This window comes from Mchenga conophoros, linkage group LG3 (assembly GCF_057382185.1).
Source record: "Mchenga conophoros isolate Kocher_MC1m ecotype Shallow Benthic linkage group LG3, M_conophoros_male_GT1.1, whole genome shotgun sequence".
NCBI classification, from domain to species: Eukaryota; Metazoa; Chordata; class Actinopteri; order Cichliformes; family Cichlidae; genus Mchenga; species Mchenga conophoros.
Window position 1 is genome coordinate 65,205,280 of NC_140528.1, and position 18,261 is coordinate 65,223,540.

General features: G+C 39.2%; 1 pseudogene; it reads left to right on the forward strand.

Moving 5' to 3' along the window:
- Positions 1–18,261, forward strand: part of LOC146580115 (obscurin-like) — a 374,391-nt pseudogene that overhangs the window by 318,458 nt on the left and 37,672 nt on the right.

Consider the following 18,261-nt stretch of genomic DNA (forward strand, 5'->3'; position numbering starts at 1 on the left):
ATTAGCCTGTAAGGTGGTCCAAAGGAACATAATCCAAGATCATAAAACACAAAATGCTTAGTTTGTTCTTATATCCATGTAATCAATCATTTTGTATAAAAGTAATTAAAAGTCAGTCATCTCTCCTTCCTCCAACTTCCTCATCTGCCATTCCCATTAAGTCAGGGCAGGTGGAGCTTATTGACTTGGTAGCTGTCTTGATGGGGCATTCCAGCTGAAACTTCCGACTTCAACATGAACATATCATTGTTCTTTGAGCCAAGTTTCCATTACAACAAACAGAAAGGTGCTGTTTTACTCCTTCGGGAACCTGACAATATCTGGAGCTCATCAAGTTTGTTGTGGAGTGATAACACAGGCGAAGATAAATGTGGAAAGAGGTATCTGTTGGTGGTCCTGTCTCATGACGACCGATAGTTTAGAGGTCCGATTCCCTAAAAGGATCCGATTGGATGATCTCTGCCGGAAGATTTGGAGACGAGTCCAAGGTTTCACCAAAAAAAGAGAAATTAGTGGCTATGAGTTTCAACATGTGGCCTAAAAGTATAAAAAGTGAAAGAAAGCCGTCACGCTGAGGTGAGTGACTATTACTTCTGTCTCTAAAAAATAAACCACACTCACTGACTTTTACTGCAGCACAAACAAACATGTCTCTTAAAGAAAAGTTCAGCAACAGTGCACAGAGATGCTCAACCTATCACAGCAAAATAACCTTTAACATTCGTTACACTATTATATACTGTAGAATTCAGACACCAGCCTAAATATTTCCGGTCTTTCTGATTCGCATTAATTGTAGCAGTTTGACAGATGCTTAAATGTTGTCCGTCGCAGATGTGACAGTGATCTGTGGTGTTTCAGAGCTGGATGAGTGTACTCTCATGTCCTGGACCCTGATATTGTGGTGGCTTATCAGTGACTTTCACTTTCAAAACACACAATAAGAGGGAGAAATCACGGGTGGATGACTCAGAGATATGGGTGCAGTGTTAGTCCATTCCAATAATGATACATGGATTTTGTTGAAATTGAACAGAATTAAAGCTGGTTTAAGGTTTTTAGTTACATTTCTGCACAGAGGAAGAAGCAACTCTCAGCTCTTCACAGTGTCGTCACTTGACTGTGTTAGTCTGTCAGACTTTCGTAAATACCTGCAGCCTCACAAAGCCCACAGGAAAAAAACAAAAACAAGATTGATGTGTATTTATGCTCATGGCACAGGAACATGTTCTTCATTAACACACGGACTTGAGGCTAAATAAAATTTGATGTTCTTCTACACATCACCCAGGTCAGCTGTCACAGGTAGTTTTCAGGTTTATGTGGTGGAACAGTTTATAATAATGCAGCTCCTCTCCTGTGGAAACATCATCGTGCTAATTTGGCCGACAGCTTTCAGTCACAAAACTGACTTTGGTGAACCTGGACACGAGCTGCTCATTTTACATTTACGTTACAGTTTAGGTTTCTTGCATGACATATGAAATGTTACTTTTTAAGTGACAGCACAATTTGAATTAAGTAAAATGTGAATATTTTATATTCTGTCTGGAGAAACAAAAACAAACAAACCAAAAGGCTTCAGTTGGTCCAACCAGCACCAGCAGTGTGACACATGAGGTGACGCTGGTGAGGTTGAGAGTTAATTCAGTCATATTGTAGGGACACCACAGTGTACTCTGACATATTATTCTTCACATAATTCAATGGTTTATTCTCTTCTATTTTTGCATAGTAGTGTTGTTTTTAGGTATTATTTATTCCTGCCCTGTTTACTTTGCTGCTGTAACAAAGTGAATTTCCCATCTCTGGGAATAATAATAGTTTATCTTTTACAGGCGGCTTACTTTTTGTAGATTTGTGCAGTATATAAGTTTCATTTATTTATTGAGGTTGACTGGAGGGCTGTAGTCAACATTTTTGCAATTTAAATATAGAAGTATCAATTGAATTGTTCAGGGAGGGGCTGCCATGTACTGTGACCAGTTGGGTGGGAAGAGAGAGAGGAGAAAGTAAACAACATAATGAGTGAAAAAGGTGAGTGGACAAGAAACACCCAGTGCATCATGGGAAGCCTGCAGTAGCCTACACTAAAGGAGGATTCTGGGTCATGTGATCCAGCCCTAACTATAAGCTTTATCAAAAATGAAGGTTTTAAGCCTTTAAGTACCCCCACTGTATATAGTGTGGATTGGTCTCATGGATTTATGGCTGACACACTCTTGCAATATTGTGTGGGAGTTGGGGACAGCGCCTTTGGATTGGCAGACTGGGGTGAGGGTTCTTCTCTTCAGGCAGGGAGACTGGAGAGTGTATTCCAACTTTAGAGGATCACAGTTCGCAGCCTGTCCTCGAAGATCTATGCCAGATTACTGGAGAGAAAGGTCCATCTGTTATTTGAGCATCAGATTCTGTAGGAACAATATTGTTTTCTTCCTGGTTGTTACATGTTGTAAATGTATTTAAATGTTTATTTTTTCAACAAGGTTCAAATCCTCTGGCTTAAGAGTGACATAAAGGACATACTGTAACATCCACCTCCTTATGGTTAGCGTAACACAGAGTGCTAATTATATCTATATGTGATTTTGCTAATGGTTAATCATGTGTTACAGGTACCGAGTGGCAGCACCTGTAGACAGCTATAAGTGTCCTGCAACCAGGAAAAAAAAGATCAGACAGGGAGACGTGGCATGTCGTTCCTGATTCCTCTACCATGAGTGTCTTTATAATTTAGTATCAAAAGTAGTGTAAAACAGTTTATTGTAGTTATAAAATATCAATATTGGAGAGTAATGGAATACATGTACCATAATACATGAATACATTGCATATTTAAAATACAAAATATGAGTAACTGTATTCTGTTACTGTTAACATTTTAAAAAATGATTTAATATGAAGGCAATAGGCAGAGTGTTACAGGCATAGCCCTAACGAATATGTAGCCTCATGGGCAGTGTAGTCCGTGCTGCAGGGAGGATGGACTGCCGTACCCGTTATGTGCCTGTGAGCGCGAGGAGGGAGAAAAAGGAGAGTCGAAAAGTACGAGTTGTCACTGTCCAGAAACGGGAGCTGGAAGCATGTAAATATAATAATAACCACTGCAGGCAAAAAGAGTGCCTGACGAGCCCAGTTGTAAGTAAGCTATTAAGACTCGACTGTACACTGTGTTCGTGTTTTCCTCCGAAACAATAAGTTCCGTTGGAGCAACCTTTCAACGCCTCTCTCTGTCTCTCGCAAGCAAAGTTGACTCAGACACCAAAGTAAAGCTAGTTTTCAGCTACGAGCCCGACACGGAACCCGCCGTATTAGCCAGAGGTCCCTTTACTACGGGTTCGGAGCCACGGACCTTCAGTAACAGTAATAAATCACAGCAATAGTACAATCACGTAGTTGTAAAAAGCATGATAACAAATTAAGTAATCCAAAGTATTCAGAATACGTTACTGTCATCGAGTAACGTAACGGAATACGTTACAGAATACATTTCTGGGGCATGTATTCTGTATTCTGTAATGGAATACATTTTAAAAGTAACCTTCCCAACACTGCCAAGGATGTGTCTTTTGTAACCAAGGGGGTTTTACGGTGGGAGGTGCTTATGTTGTGATGTGTATTGTAACAGTTTGTCAATAAATAGCTGCGAGGAGAGCTGCTCTTTGAAGGAGTTGGTCTGGAGACAGGTGAGGAGCATTTAGCTTCACAGCCTGGTTCTGACCAAGTCTTTCCTCGTTAGCAAGTAAAGATGTTCTGTCTTGTTTTCGTTCTTCATGAGGAATAAGTCTCTAAACTAGCGGGGCCTGTGGAAGCACACACTCAACAGTAGCCACAGCTACACTGACAGAAGCGAGGCTGCCATATCGCGCCATCGGCCCCTCTGGCTGACACCAGAGATCTATTTTAACATCTAAATACACAGACACTATTTTACATGCTTTAATTTCTTCATACCCAAATTGATGCAACAGGCTCTTTACTTGCCTTAACAAAAATCAGTTGAATCACTTCAGACAATACAGAAATCAGCTCCCAGCTTCAGCTTTTAACTCAAAGAAAGAGATGGAGAGACATCATTCCCATCCTTTAACTGGCCCCCAGGATCATTTAGAATTTAATTCAATTTTTTTGATTACTTTTAAAGAACTTGATCTCTTTGATTTTAGGCATCTCAAAAAGCAAAATATTAGAACTTCTTGAGTTTGTTGTGGATCCTTTAAAATTGTGTGATTCAAGGTTGTCATGGTCTACGGTGGGTGGCTGGAGTTTCCATTAGGCTCCTGAACTGACCTGGGATCCGCCCCTGGGCAGGGCCAACTCCAGCTCCTGCACACCTGGAGCCTATTGCAGGCAATCAAGCCAGAGGGATTTAAACCACACATCGATGTTCACTCACTGCCAGTTCGTCATCAACCCATGTTGGTAACAGGTCTTGTGTTTCAAATTCTCGCTGTGATTTATCTTACTAACAAAGACTCTTTTGTACTACAGTTGCTGTACCCACCCTGGCTCACTCCACCTCTGGACTCGGGATACCTAGTAATCATTTTGGAAATCCCTCTGTGCCTCACCTGCCTGCCCTCCTGCCATCACACTCCATCTGGAGCCCCGGATCTCAGGTCAGCCTTTCCACGCCACTCAGCCTCCCCTGGATCTTCATCATCCCCCTCTCAAACACTCCAGGTCCCTAACTGCAAGTAAGAATTGCTGCTCTTATACTGGCCACTTCTGAGCTGCCTTCACTACCTGCCTAACTCCTATATCCTCTCCCCTCAGTGTGACTGTTCCCCACTCAGCTCCGTTCCACTTCTCAGGCCTCGTTCCCTCGCCCTAGCCACGTTCCCCTGGGCACGCCACACCAAGGCTCCACGTCTCGTCATTTTCTGTCTTTGCCACGTTTCCCTTTTTTTCCCCCTTGCACTTAACCGTAATAAACTGTTAAATCATCTACTGTCTCCGCTCTGGGTTTCTGCACCTGAGTCCTATTCAGTACCGGCCATCCGTCGCCGTGACAAAGGTTGACCTTACACTCTTCAAGAGCCCATCTAATTCTGGAAGGAAAAAACAAAACAGAAGGTCAAACAAACAAAATTTATTCAAGTCTTTCATGAATTTATTGGAGCTTCAAAAATAACACATTTTGGTAAAAACAACAACAAAAAAATAAGTTGCAGTTTCTCTTCATGTTGATTCAAGAAAAAAATCCTATGAAAATCTAAAGTTTTTTGATTTATTTTTCAGTTTATTCACACTGACATGCTTGTTCACCTCAAAGTTCATAAAGTGAAGCAGATGTATTCCAACGAATCTGTTATATTTTTAATATAAATAAAGGTAATTGTACAAAGTGAATACTGATACATTTTACTAAATGTTGTGTTACAGCTTGAACTTATAAATTGTTATGTTGTGACTTTTTTATGTTGCATCTTCAAACTGTTTGTCTGTGAATCAGCTGTTTTGCAGTCGCTCTACTCTCATGTTATAAACAGCAGATTTTATGTTTCCTAACTGGATCATTCTTATATGAACAGTTCACATTAAGCCCACTGTGACCCTGCAACACATCTAGCCTCAGATACACAGCGGTGAGACAGTCAGATGTGAGATTCAGGGAGGTGAAGGAGCTCAGTGGACGTAATATATGAGGCTTTGTAATTTTGCAAATGCAAATAAGTAAATATTAAAAACATACTGTTGATCAAAACAGTATTTCAGAGTATTTTGTTTAACAGTTTTTTACAGCTTCACCATTAAGGTTTCATGATATTTGATCATTTACATATTTCCATCTTTAAATTGTTCTGATTCAGTCATTTTTACTTTTATGTTCTTGTTCTAAACTAAACTGCAGCGAAACCAAAGGCTGAACTGAGAGCTGATAGGACAGCTGTTCCAGTAGGGGGCAGTGTGACCCTGACCTGCTCTGTGATTCCGTCATCATCATCATCTTCTTCTTCTTCATGGAAATACTACTGGTACAGATATGACAGGTATTATAAACTTGTGACCTTACGTGATGCAGTTTTTCTATCAAATGGACAAATCAGTGTCTCAGGGGGAGGACTCTACAGCTGCAGAGGAAGAAGAAGTGAAGCAGTTTACTACACAGAGGACAGTCAGCCAGTTTGGATTGACACAACTGGTGAGCTCAAACTTGAACTTACCACAAAGCACTACATCTGATGGTAATTGAACCTTTTTTGTTTTTCACGTGTTTTTATTGTACTTTGTTGAACATTAACAGCCTCAAACAGGCCTGTTGTGACTCTGTATCCAAACTGGTCTGAGATATACAGAGGAGAGACGATCACTGTCAGATGTGAGATCCATGGAGGAGACACTGAGTGGGATTATGAGTGGGAAGCAAACAGCATCATAAAACCTCCAAATCTAAATGAATACAGGATTATTTATGCTTAATCATTGATCAGTGGAAACTATCGCTGTAAGGGCAGAATGAAAAGTTCACAGCATGAAACAACAGAGTGGAGTGATTCAGTCACACTGACAGTTTCTGACAGTAAGTCATGTTTGCTTTAAGCTGTTTGAACAGTTAATAATAATAATGATGATGTATACTTTATTGATCCCCGTGGGGAAATTACTTGTTTTTCTCTGCATTTGACCCTTTCACTAAGTGAAGTAGTGGGCAGCCACTAAGCAGGCGCCCGGGGAACAGTGAGTGACGGCACATTGCTCAGGGGTACCTCAGGGTAGCCGTTCAGTGGATTCAAACCCCCGACCTTCCGATCATATTCTTTGTATAAACTGAGCTCACTGTTCAGAGACTGTGCTACATGTTCACTGAGAGAAAATCTTTGTTGAACAGATAAACCCCGTCCTGTCCTCACTGTGTCTCCATCATGGCTGAGTCCTGGAGCCTCAGTAACTCTGAACTGTGAGGTTGAACATCTGTCTGCAGGATGGAGCTTCTACTGGTATAAAGCTGTTCCTGATCTGAAAACATTCAACTATAAATCCTCCAGTTATGAGCTGCTACCTGGTGGCAGTGGGACTGCACAGGACTCCTACATCATTCATGGACAGACACACACAGCAGGATATGTGTGCAGAGCTGGAAGAGGAGACCCAGAGTATCACACTGATCACAGTCAACCAAAGTTTGTCTGGTCTGCAGGTCAGTTTGTTTCTCTCTGTCCTTTCAATGAGCTCATGTTAGGTCATCATTTTTATTCTCCACCATTTAGACCATTAAAATCTCGTTTCCATGACAACCATTTATGTCTGTATAAATTAAAACTCCCAAAAGAAGAACTGAACTGAATATTTTCCTTTCTCTCTGTGATCAAACCAAACTGAATTTCCTTGTTTTCTTTTAGATTAGATTAGATGAACCTATTAATCCCTCAGGTGGGTTCCTTCCAGAAATTCAGTTTCCAGTAGCACTGTCACGCTGGACGGCGGCCAGCAACTTGAACAGAACCCAAGCGCAGACCGTACGGTTACGGTGTAACCTTGGTTCTCTTAGTGAGGGACTATCTCTCCACCTTGAGGCCACTCGGAGACGCGTTCTGATCAAACGATCACCGGTGTCACGTCTGCACAGCTGTTTTATACGTATGCTGTGGGGCGTAGCCGGGCGTGCCGGAGTGTCTTAAAGAAATATCCACACGTCACGACCAAGGGGGGGTCGTACCCCGTACACATGGATCCATAAGCCTATTTTTTCTGTTGTTCAATACTGAAGAAATTTAAACTTTATATGCAGAACATTGTAGAATATTTTTAAGGTTATCTGCTATAAAAAGCCAGACCAGGAAAATCTCCTTCATGTTTTTCTGTGTTTTATTCTCAGTTACTTTCACACAAAGGCATCTGCTGTGATGTTCACAATTCTGATGAAGTCAGTCTCTGATAAATGATCAGAATTATAACATTTCTGACTGTCTGAGGCTAAGTTGAATTGAATCGGGACTTTGAACACCGGAATCGAATGGATTATAGAAATCAGTGATGATACCCAGCCCTAGTGAGCAGCCTAGGCACGACAGAAGTGGATGTAGCTGTAATAGGAAAAGAACTATTGCTAACTTTTCTGTTAAGTTAAGGCCTGATCCTTCTGAAATTCATAGCCAGTGCTCTGACATGGTGTCATCAATCTTTGAATGCTGAAAAAGCACAGTGTATCCAGAAAAACACATTATATTATATAAATTATTATAAAATTTGTGTGCGCCTAACTTTTGTGCCGGTACGCCTAACTTTTTAAAGTTAGGCGTACCGGTACGCCCATGGCAAAAAGTTAGTCTAGAGCCCTGCCCAGGGTGATATCTAAAACCTGCAGGACACCAGCCGACCCCTGGTTTAGATTAAAGAATAGTCTTGTGTTAGAATGGCCCAGTCAAAGTCCAGACCTAAATCCCATTGAGCATCTGTGGCAAGACTTGAAAAATTGCTGTTCACAGTCCGTCTGAGCTTGAGCCATTTTGCAACAAAGAGTTGACAAACATTTCAGTCTCTAGATGTGCAACGCTGGTAAAGACAAACCCTGAAAGACTTGCAGCTGTAAGTGCAGCAAAAGGTGGCTCTACAAAGTATTGACGCAGGGGGTGCTGAAAACAAATGCACTCCACACTTTTCAGATTTTTATTTACATAAATTTTGAAAACGATTTATCATTTTCATACCACTTTACAGTTCTGCACTATTTGTGTTCTATCACATCCCAATAAAAAAACATTTAAGTTTGTGGTTTTAAGGTAACAAAATGTGTAAAAGTTCAAAGGGTATGAATACTTTTTCAAGTCACTGTCGGTCAGTTTCATTTAGTCGAGTAACAGCATCACCGTACAAAACACACCATTGTTTCAAGTATCCCAGGTGAGGTGTTAATGATTTTTTACTGATACAGAAGAAGATAGAGAAGTGCTTCAGCTTCACATGTTTTGCGTAAAAAATCTGTAAAACACGAAACACGTTACAAATGATAAGATGTGTGTATGTCTGAGACCAGATATTTACATGAAAGTAAAACCAGGTGATTTCCTCCTCCACACAGATACAAAGTCTGTCTGCGCCTTCTAAACAAAGTCTGTAAGGTACAGTTAACTTTACACAATTTCTGTAAAGACTCAAACACACAAAACAGAACTTCACTTTACATCAAGGGGAAACAATACTTTTAAAATATACTTTATTGTTCTTCAACAGGAAGCCGCAGGTGGGACAGGCATGTTGGGCAGCCAGTAACCCCTCACACACGTCCTTATGCTGATATCCAGGCAGGTTTTCAGTGTTTGTAGCTGCTGACTTTTGCAGCAAACATTTCCACAGTCATGTGAGGTCAGAGCTGGATTCTTCCATTCATTCAAACACTGCAGCAGATTATAGAAACCCTTCTTTTCTCAGCTCACAACAGAAGTTCTCCATCATATCGAGACTATCTTTCCACTCCGTTGCATATTCCATATGTACGGGGTGCATGGTCGTGGCGTGTAGACACTTCTTTAAGATGTCATCTCCTGGCATATTGCCCGTGGTTCGCCAGACCTTTGTGTTGAGTCCCTGCTTGGCCTTCAGCGGGCTTGGCCACCAGTCCCCTTCCCAGTCTGCAGAAGGCACGGGGTGTTTCGCAGCTCTGGGGCTGGACCCTTCGGGTGACCTCCCTACCTCGGCCCTACACTTTCAGCAGCTGTGCTGTTGCAGACTGTGTTCCCCTGGGACACAGGCGGCAAGTGAGTGTTTTCCAGCCTGCAGTGCCGGCTCCATGTGAGGGGTATTGCCTACGTGCCGCAGGTTTACGCGGCCAGCAGGGACTCACTCAGTGAGCTGAAACCTCCTGGCTGCCTACAAGTGTCTCGTTCGCGAGTTCACTCTTGCTGCTCCCCTGTCTGTGGACGTGTCCCATCAGGCTGTGTCCCCTGGCATATCGCCCACGGTTCACCGGTTTAGATAACTTAGATAACTTAAAAATGTTATTATTTGGCTTTTTTCTTGTTCCTGAGTAGATCGGTTTAGCAGAGTTTAAAGTTATAGTTTTCACACAGTGAAATAAACGTCAAACAGAAAACTGATTAAACAGAAGTGTGACATGATCGAGAATTTACTCCAGTGTAGTGTTATATTTTAGGGAGCAAAGAGCAGACGGCTGAGTTTATTAAAATCCACCGACACAATCTGCAAATTTAATTAAAAGTTTAATGAACTATCATCTCGTCTTTTTTATAGTGAGCACATACCTTAAACACTTCAAGCTGTAAGCTAGTGATAGTTATATGAAAGCAGATGCTGCTGGTGCAATAAGCTGTACGTTTTACGTCCAGTGGATGCATGATCTGATTAGTCGACTAATCAAAAAAATAATCGGTGACTAGTCGACTATAAAAATAATCATTTGTGACAGCCCTAATAACAACTATCCATTCATAATTTTCCCTATACAGTATTATACTATTATACTAAACAGCAGTAAACTGGTCTGTTTCCTGACATCATCTGATGTTTTTGTAAAATCTTTGGTTGTGTTGTTCTGTTTTTCCGCTGCTCTCTGTAAAATTATTAAAAGACAGTTTTGGTAATGAGCTGGATTAGAAACATATGACTGCAACACTTTAAATATGTGTTACAACACACTCCACTCTTTACGGTTTTATCTAATATTTGGAAAAAGAAGAATGTGGGTTTTTTATTCATAACAACATTTATTTACTGCTTGACTTTGTTTCTGTTTAAATTTTCTTGCCTAATAAATTATATAAATACAGTTTGTTGTCAGTAAAACTGTGAGAAATAAAATCCTTGTTGTTTGAAAGAGCTGACATTTTTGTTCTTTGGTGTTTGTTTTGTTTTTCACACCTCTAAGCAAACTTAAAGGCAGCATCCTGCAGTAACCATAGCAATTTGTTTTTAAATCGATCTTACTTTCTTTCTTTTTTTTTTTAATAAAAGTGTTAAAAGTGTGATTTTTTTTTTTTTTGTGTGATTTTTTTTTTAAACTTTCTTACTTCAAAATAATCTCTCTTTCAAATTTAATTATTTAGCCTACTTTTGTTTCTGGCCTAAATAAAAGCAAAAATAATGTTATAGAGGAAAAGGTTAAAAAAATAAAATAATCAAATATATGTTAACAAATCTCCCAATCTTATCTTGAGTTTAGACCTTTTGCACCAGTTAAACCTTCGAAACAATCCTCGCCTTAAATCTTGAAGATTTTGGGTTCACCAATTTAGAAATAATCTTACTGCTGATGCAGCAGATGTCAGTGCGCTTAAAACATTTCTTCTGGATCACTTTTGTCTCCTTACAGGATTAAAAACATGAAAAAAGTCTGTGATTGTTTGTATGAGTGAGCATATCACTTCTGAATTATACAATCTACAGGTCACAACACTGATATCACGAACATGCTGATGTTGTAATTTAAATATGTTTGTCTGAAACAGGTCTCTGTTGTAAATGAGACATTGGGTATCAGTTACTGTACTGCAGGCGATGGCAGTTCGGCACTAAAGGGCCACTTTTTTCTCACAAATTTGCCACTTTAATGTCGAAACATTTTCCCTTCTTCTTTTCCTCATAGAAATGATGAATAAAAACACTTATTGGAACAACGGACACACAGATATTTCTACACTGAAACAGTATTACTATTACTTATATGGTTTGCCATGCTAAAAACATTTGTAACCCACAAACCAGCAATAATAGCATTTGTCCACATGGTGTCAGCATCTCTCCTTAACAGAATTGAGATACGTGAAAATGTCTGAAGCCACAAGTTTGAACTTCGGATCTTTGTTGGAAAATAAGGAAATAATCACAAAGTCACTGAATCTTTTTCTGCAGCTGTGAAAGTTTAAATGGTTTCTTTTCAGTCCTTCAGGCTCAGAGCTGATTTGTGAGGAAAAACTTAGCTTCATTAACACAACAAAACTAAGACAAAGAGGCCAACTACACCTGTGCATGGCCTTTTGTTACCCAAGCACCTCCCAGTAACTCTCCCACTATTCCCAGCACTGCTGAACCTCAGAAATCCCAAACACTACATTATGCTGTTGATTCTTTACTTTGTTGTTGTTTGTGTGTGTATACAGAGGCTTACAAGCTAACCTATACACCTATACAAACTATACTATACTATGTTGAGGTGGTGTGTAAGATCATCTGTAACTAACATTCACTCCCTGACTACTGATTATATGTTTCTCTACTACACCAGAGAATAAGTGATGCAGAAAGTGGGCATAAAGAGAGGGCCACCATCCTGCAGGGAAAGACCTGGAGAAAGACAAAACAACACAACCAGGAAGAGCATCGAGGTGTGAGGAACCTCTGAGGAATGTCTGATAAATGGTTTGGTTCTTATACTGCACTTTTTTATTCTGAGCACTCAAAGCGCGTTACACAACTTGCCCAATTTACCCAAGCACTTTTTTCTATTTACTTGCTTTCTATCACATATTCACACTTCAGCAGATGGATCAGAGAGCAGCTTGGGGTTAGTATCTTCCCCAAGGCTATTTGGCACACAGACTGGAGCGAACCATCAACCTTCCAATCCTGTCCTGTCTGACAGGATTAAATTTATATTAATTTTGTTGCAAAGACACCAGTGACATAAAAAAATGCAAATGTTTTAATGACCTTTTTCTTAATGTTGGTCCTGGCTTGGCAAAAGAAATTTGAAAAACTGGAAACCCTCCTAAAATTAAAACTATTAATGTAGCAAACTCAATGTTTATGAGGGGAGTAGATGAAGAGGAAATTATTAATGCAGTTACATCCTTTAACTTCAAGAAATGAACTGACTGTGATGGCATTGATATGGACTTAATTAAAGATATTATTGGATGTATTGTGAAACTATTTACCTACATTTGTAATCTGTCATTACAAAGTGGTTTATTTCCTGATATGATGAAAATTGCAAAAGTAGTTCCAATATCGTCCCATTTCTCTACTACTGCAGTTCTCTAAGATACTGGAAAAAATATTTTACAATAGATTGTTTTTGGTGATAAAGTCATATAATGTGCTATATGAAGAGCAATATTGATTTAGACCCAAAAGGACCACAACACTTGCCTTAATGGAGTTAAGTAATGGAGTAAACACTGTTTTGAAAACAAAGAATATGCTGTCAGAGTTTTTTTTAGATTTAAAGAAAGCATTTGATACAGTTGATCACAACCTTTTACTTAACAAACTATGTACATATGGAATCAGAGGGGTGGCATTATCATGGGTTAACAGTTACCTTAAAAACTGTAAAAAATAAATAAATACATAAATAAATGCCATAAATGCCAAAATTGTGTGTGGGGTTCCCCAAGGATCAGTTTTGGGGCCGCTGCTTTTCATATTGTGCATTAATGAGATATGTGCAATTTCAAACTCTTTGAAAGTAATATTATTTGCAGATGATACAAACTTACTGTGCTGTGGAAGTAACTTGGAGCAACATCTGAATGAACTATAAAATGAATTAAATAATCTGAAGACCTGGTTTGACCTTAATAAATTAACATTGAACCTGAGTAAAACAAAATTCATAATATTTGGGAATCGCACATATTCTACCGATAGTAAACTGACAATAAATAACATTGAATTAGACACTATCTGAAATAAAATTCCTCGGTGTGATAATACATCACAAACTATGCTGGATTCACCACATTACTTATATCAAAGGCAAAATATCAAAGTCTCTGGCAATTCTCTACAAGGTTAAGGATCTCATCAATCAAACATCATTATATTATCTATTGTTCCATTATACTGCTGTACATGACATACTGTGGGGAAGTGTGGGGAAAGACGTATAAAACACACACCCATCCAATATAGATTCTGCAAAAAAGAGCAATAAGCATAAGAAATAAAACTAGTTCAAGAGAACCATTAAATCCACTTTTTATCAAATTAAATATTCTCAAATTTAAAGATTTGGTTGACCTCAGAACTGTGCAAACAATGTACAAATCAGCAAATAAATCTTTGCCCCACAAATTCAGAACTTGTTCCATATAAGACCAAATACTCATGAGAGGAATCCTTATGTTCAGCAAGCCAATAGTAAGGACAAATGTAAAATATCACAGCATTACAGTCAGAGGAGTTAATGTGTGGAACACCTGTACACATGAAATCAAGACAAGTACATCAGTACAAAAATTCACACAATTGCCTAATAATATAAATTGCATGAATATAGGAAATCTTCCTCTCAGTGACTGAGTTGTCTCATTGTGTCCTCATTCTGATGGATCAATGCCAGAGTAACCAAAGCTTAACCAAAGTGTTTATTAAGGTGTTTGTCACATAAAATAAGCTCAGAGATTAAGCAGATGTTAAACACAGGATGCTTAGTTTATGTAAAAATGTCGTTTGTTGTTGTTTTGGTTTACATGCTGCAAATGGTTTTATTTGTGTATGTTCATGCGTTAGACTTGTACATAGTTAAACATGTATGGATCAAATAATGTTGAATTCTAGCTATGGATCTGTAAGCAATTACATTTGAGATAAGAGGCTAGGAACAGGAAAAGGGCGATCGTGGCTCAAGAGTTGGGTGTTCGTCTTGTAACTGGAAGGTTGCCGGTTCGAGCCCCGGCTCAGACAGTCTCGGTCGTTGTGTCCTTGGGCAAGACACTTCACCTACCACCTACTGGTGATGGCCAGAGGGGCCAATGGCGCAATACGGCAGCCTGGCTTCTGTCAGTCTGCCCCAGGGCAGCTGTGGCTACAACTGTAGCTGACTCCACCAGTGTGTGAATGTGAGAGAGAATGAATAGTGGAATTGTAAAGCGCTTTGAGGGGTCCTGAAAAGCGCTATATAAATGCAAACTATTATTAAAAGTGTAAACTTCATCCTACTCCTTTTCGAGCACACACATTCTGTAGACATAGATATTTACATGAAAACTTGATGATTTTTACGTTTTCTTTTTTCTTTTTTCTCTTGTTATTTCAGTTATATTTAAATGTTTAAAATAAGAAAAATATATAAATATTCTTCTAACTCTATCTATAAATTCATCAAACTGCAAACATGACAATACAGAATAATGCCGACACACAGGGCGGCAGCTACAGTGTGCATGAAGGGTTGTTGGTGGTTGCTGTCTGTTCTGCCACAGGTTTATTTTTAATCCACTGAATGGCCTCATATTCGACTGGGCCACATAGAAAAGAGGAAATGCAGCCTGTGGTTTGAAACAACAGTTTTGTGTGTAGCAATCTCTTATTTTAAGCCATCAGTATCCAGCAAACATAAGGTCCTAAAGCACACTGCACTTTATTGTCCTCTTTATACCCTGATGAGGACAATACTTTAGACCAGCGGTCCCCAACCCCCGGGCCTCGGACCGGTACCGGTCCGTGAGTCGTTTGGTACCGGGCCGCGAGAGTTGAGGCTCAGGTGTGAAATGTATGGTTTTCAGGGTTTTTATCGGTTTTCAGCGTTATTTTGTTATCGTTTTTATCATTTACTCAGTTTTCCTGGGTCTTTTCACGTGTGTTATGAATACATCTTCTTTTTTTCGGTACCGGTACTAGTTTTATTTTGTTGTATTTATCCACGACACCTTAAAGGCCGGTCCATAAAAATATTGTCGGGCATAAACCGGTCCGTGGCGCAAAAAAGGTTGGGGACCGCTGCTTTAGACTATTAACATGTCAGTAAGATGTGAAACTTTAATGATTGAGACCATGAACATATGCAGAAAGTGTTTAAACTCTGACCTGTAGCTCAGACTGTGACAGGAAGGATCACTTCTCAAAATGATGGAAAATATTGTGTAAACATTGTTATTTGTTTAACTGCAAGTTCACACAGAGCTGCAGTCTTATCTGCACCATCTCTGCACTGAAACAAACCTCAATGATCTTTTGTTGTTTCCTTCATCAGCCTGCAGATTTAAAATGAGGAAGAACATTTACTATAGAAACTGTGCTTTAACTGCTCCATTAACTATTTGCAGGTATTAAAGTAAAAGAAAAAAAAAAGATTACACATCTTTACTGTAACAGTGCCAGACCTGACAGGTGGGGAGGTCCAGGAAGAAGAAATTAGAAGAACGAAAGAGAAGGAAAGAGAGAGAAAGAGAAAAAAGAGGTAGCGATACAGAAAACAAACAGCACCTGAAAGAGAGCAGAAGGAAGACAGAGACCCCATGAGGAGAGCTTCTGAGAACCAGAGGCAACGGGCAGCCGACCCTCCCAGAGACCAGGGACCCGTCACAAGCTGAGGACAGGGCCCAGGGCTGTGATCACATGCACATAATATACAAGGACAAACAATCATCCACATCAAACCACCGCTCTAAAACACTTCAAAAACTCTGGTGTGGATGTGGTGTCTGGTGTGGTTACTTATTCTTGTTAGCAAACTTCAGTAAATGTAAAGAGGAAGTGGAAGTTTGCTCGAGTTATAAGTGAACTGTTTAACACGATGAAGCAACATGTGGTTTGTTGCTTTGTGCATTTTCTCAGTAGACTTTTACGATTCAAAGTTACTATGGCAACATGAGTAAAAATAAGGGCAAAAGTCTATCAGGAATAATTATTATAACATTAGATACACAGAAAAAAAACATCCGTCTACAGTCATGCTGTAGGTAATACACCACAGTATCTTCTGATCTATTAGTCTACACATCACTGAATCATTTGGACAGATTAACATTTGTGGAATCACACAGTGTTTAAGTCTCAGTTATTTATTTATGTTGACTGGAGGGTGTAAGTTGAAACTTCTGTGATCTGGAAGACTTTGTGATGACCCACAGGTAAGTCTCTGTGTTCATGTGATCAGTTATCTGTAACTCAGTTTTCTTCATTTGTTACCATCGAGGCCTGAAACTATCAGCTTCATAATAAAGGTCACCTTTGTTTGGTACTCTGAGTCCTGCTCTGGATATGGGTCTGCTTTTTGAACTGACTCTGAACACAATCACATGATCTTGGTTGGTAACATGTGGTGTTCAACACAAACATCATTATCACAGTGTTTCAATCATTGTTTCACATCATCAGTTTGTTTTATTTTATTGTGTTTACATGTAGTCAGAGGCTGAGGTCAGTGTGCGTCTGCACATACATGTCAAAGCAAGACAAAGAACAGTCTGCAGAATAAATGAGTTCCTGCTTTACTTTGAAATGACAACAGATAATAAATATAACTTTGAATTTATCTATGAATTTAATTGTTCTTTAGTTGGTGAAACATAAAAGTCTTTAATCTCACTTCAGCCAGACACTGAGTCATTTCCTGTGTTTGGGTCTCCACCAAACTTAAAACCAGAATTTAACCACAAGGTGGAAACTTTGACAGGTCTGAGGTCAAAGGAGCCTTTTCACTATATGACTGCATGATGATGTTTCAGCTAAGAGTCGAATAAAATAAACATATTTTAATGCAGCCTAAAGTAAGAATTTAATTTTAATTCAGCAGTTAAACAATTAAAAGGAGAAAAATGATTTAACCCTTGTATGGTGTTCGGGTCTGTGAGACCCGTGTTCAGTTTTTTTCAAAAGAAAAATTAAACAATTAATTATTTTTTCACGTGTAAATGTGTTGTGTCTTTCCACTCACTCCACTTGATTATAACTGATTTATTTATAACATTTTATATAAAAGAAAAACGAGAAGCACATTAATTCATAAATGTGATCTATCAAAGGTAAAGGGAAAAAATTAACCATGTTTGCTGTTCATATGTCTTGTAATTGGGATGAAGTAAACATCTGTTGAGTAATTTAACATAAAATTGTTTGATAGTGTTAATTTGGAAAGCCAAAACTCTAGCGGGTCCACCAGACCCATGAACACTGGCTGAGTAACAAAAATACGAACACCACACAAGGGTTAAAAAGGCTTTAGTGAAAATACCGGCACCAAAGTAGAAAAGCTGTTTTGGTATATTCACTCTCAGTGACTCCCAGTCTGCAGAAACCTGCCAGGAGACAAATATTAGTGGATATTGCAGCATAAAAACCCCCAAATGGGCAAAAGAAATATCCTGACATGAAGCAACAGAACAGCTTTATATATTATAGAGAAAGGAAACAACACAACAAAAGAAACAAGCTTCTATGTTTGCAGTGGACAGGAAATATAAACATGTCAACCAACTGCTGCGGTCAAAGCTACAGGAGCTGTTTGAGTTTTGTGTGTAATGGCAGGAAGGACAGAGAGACCAATCAGAATAAGAGCCTGTAGAAAAACTCTTGTTGTATCTATATTAAACACAACTTCTCCTTTTTCTGCAAACTAAAACTGTTTGATTATCTGAG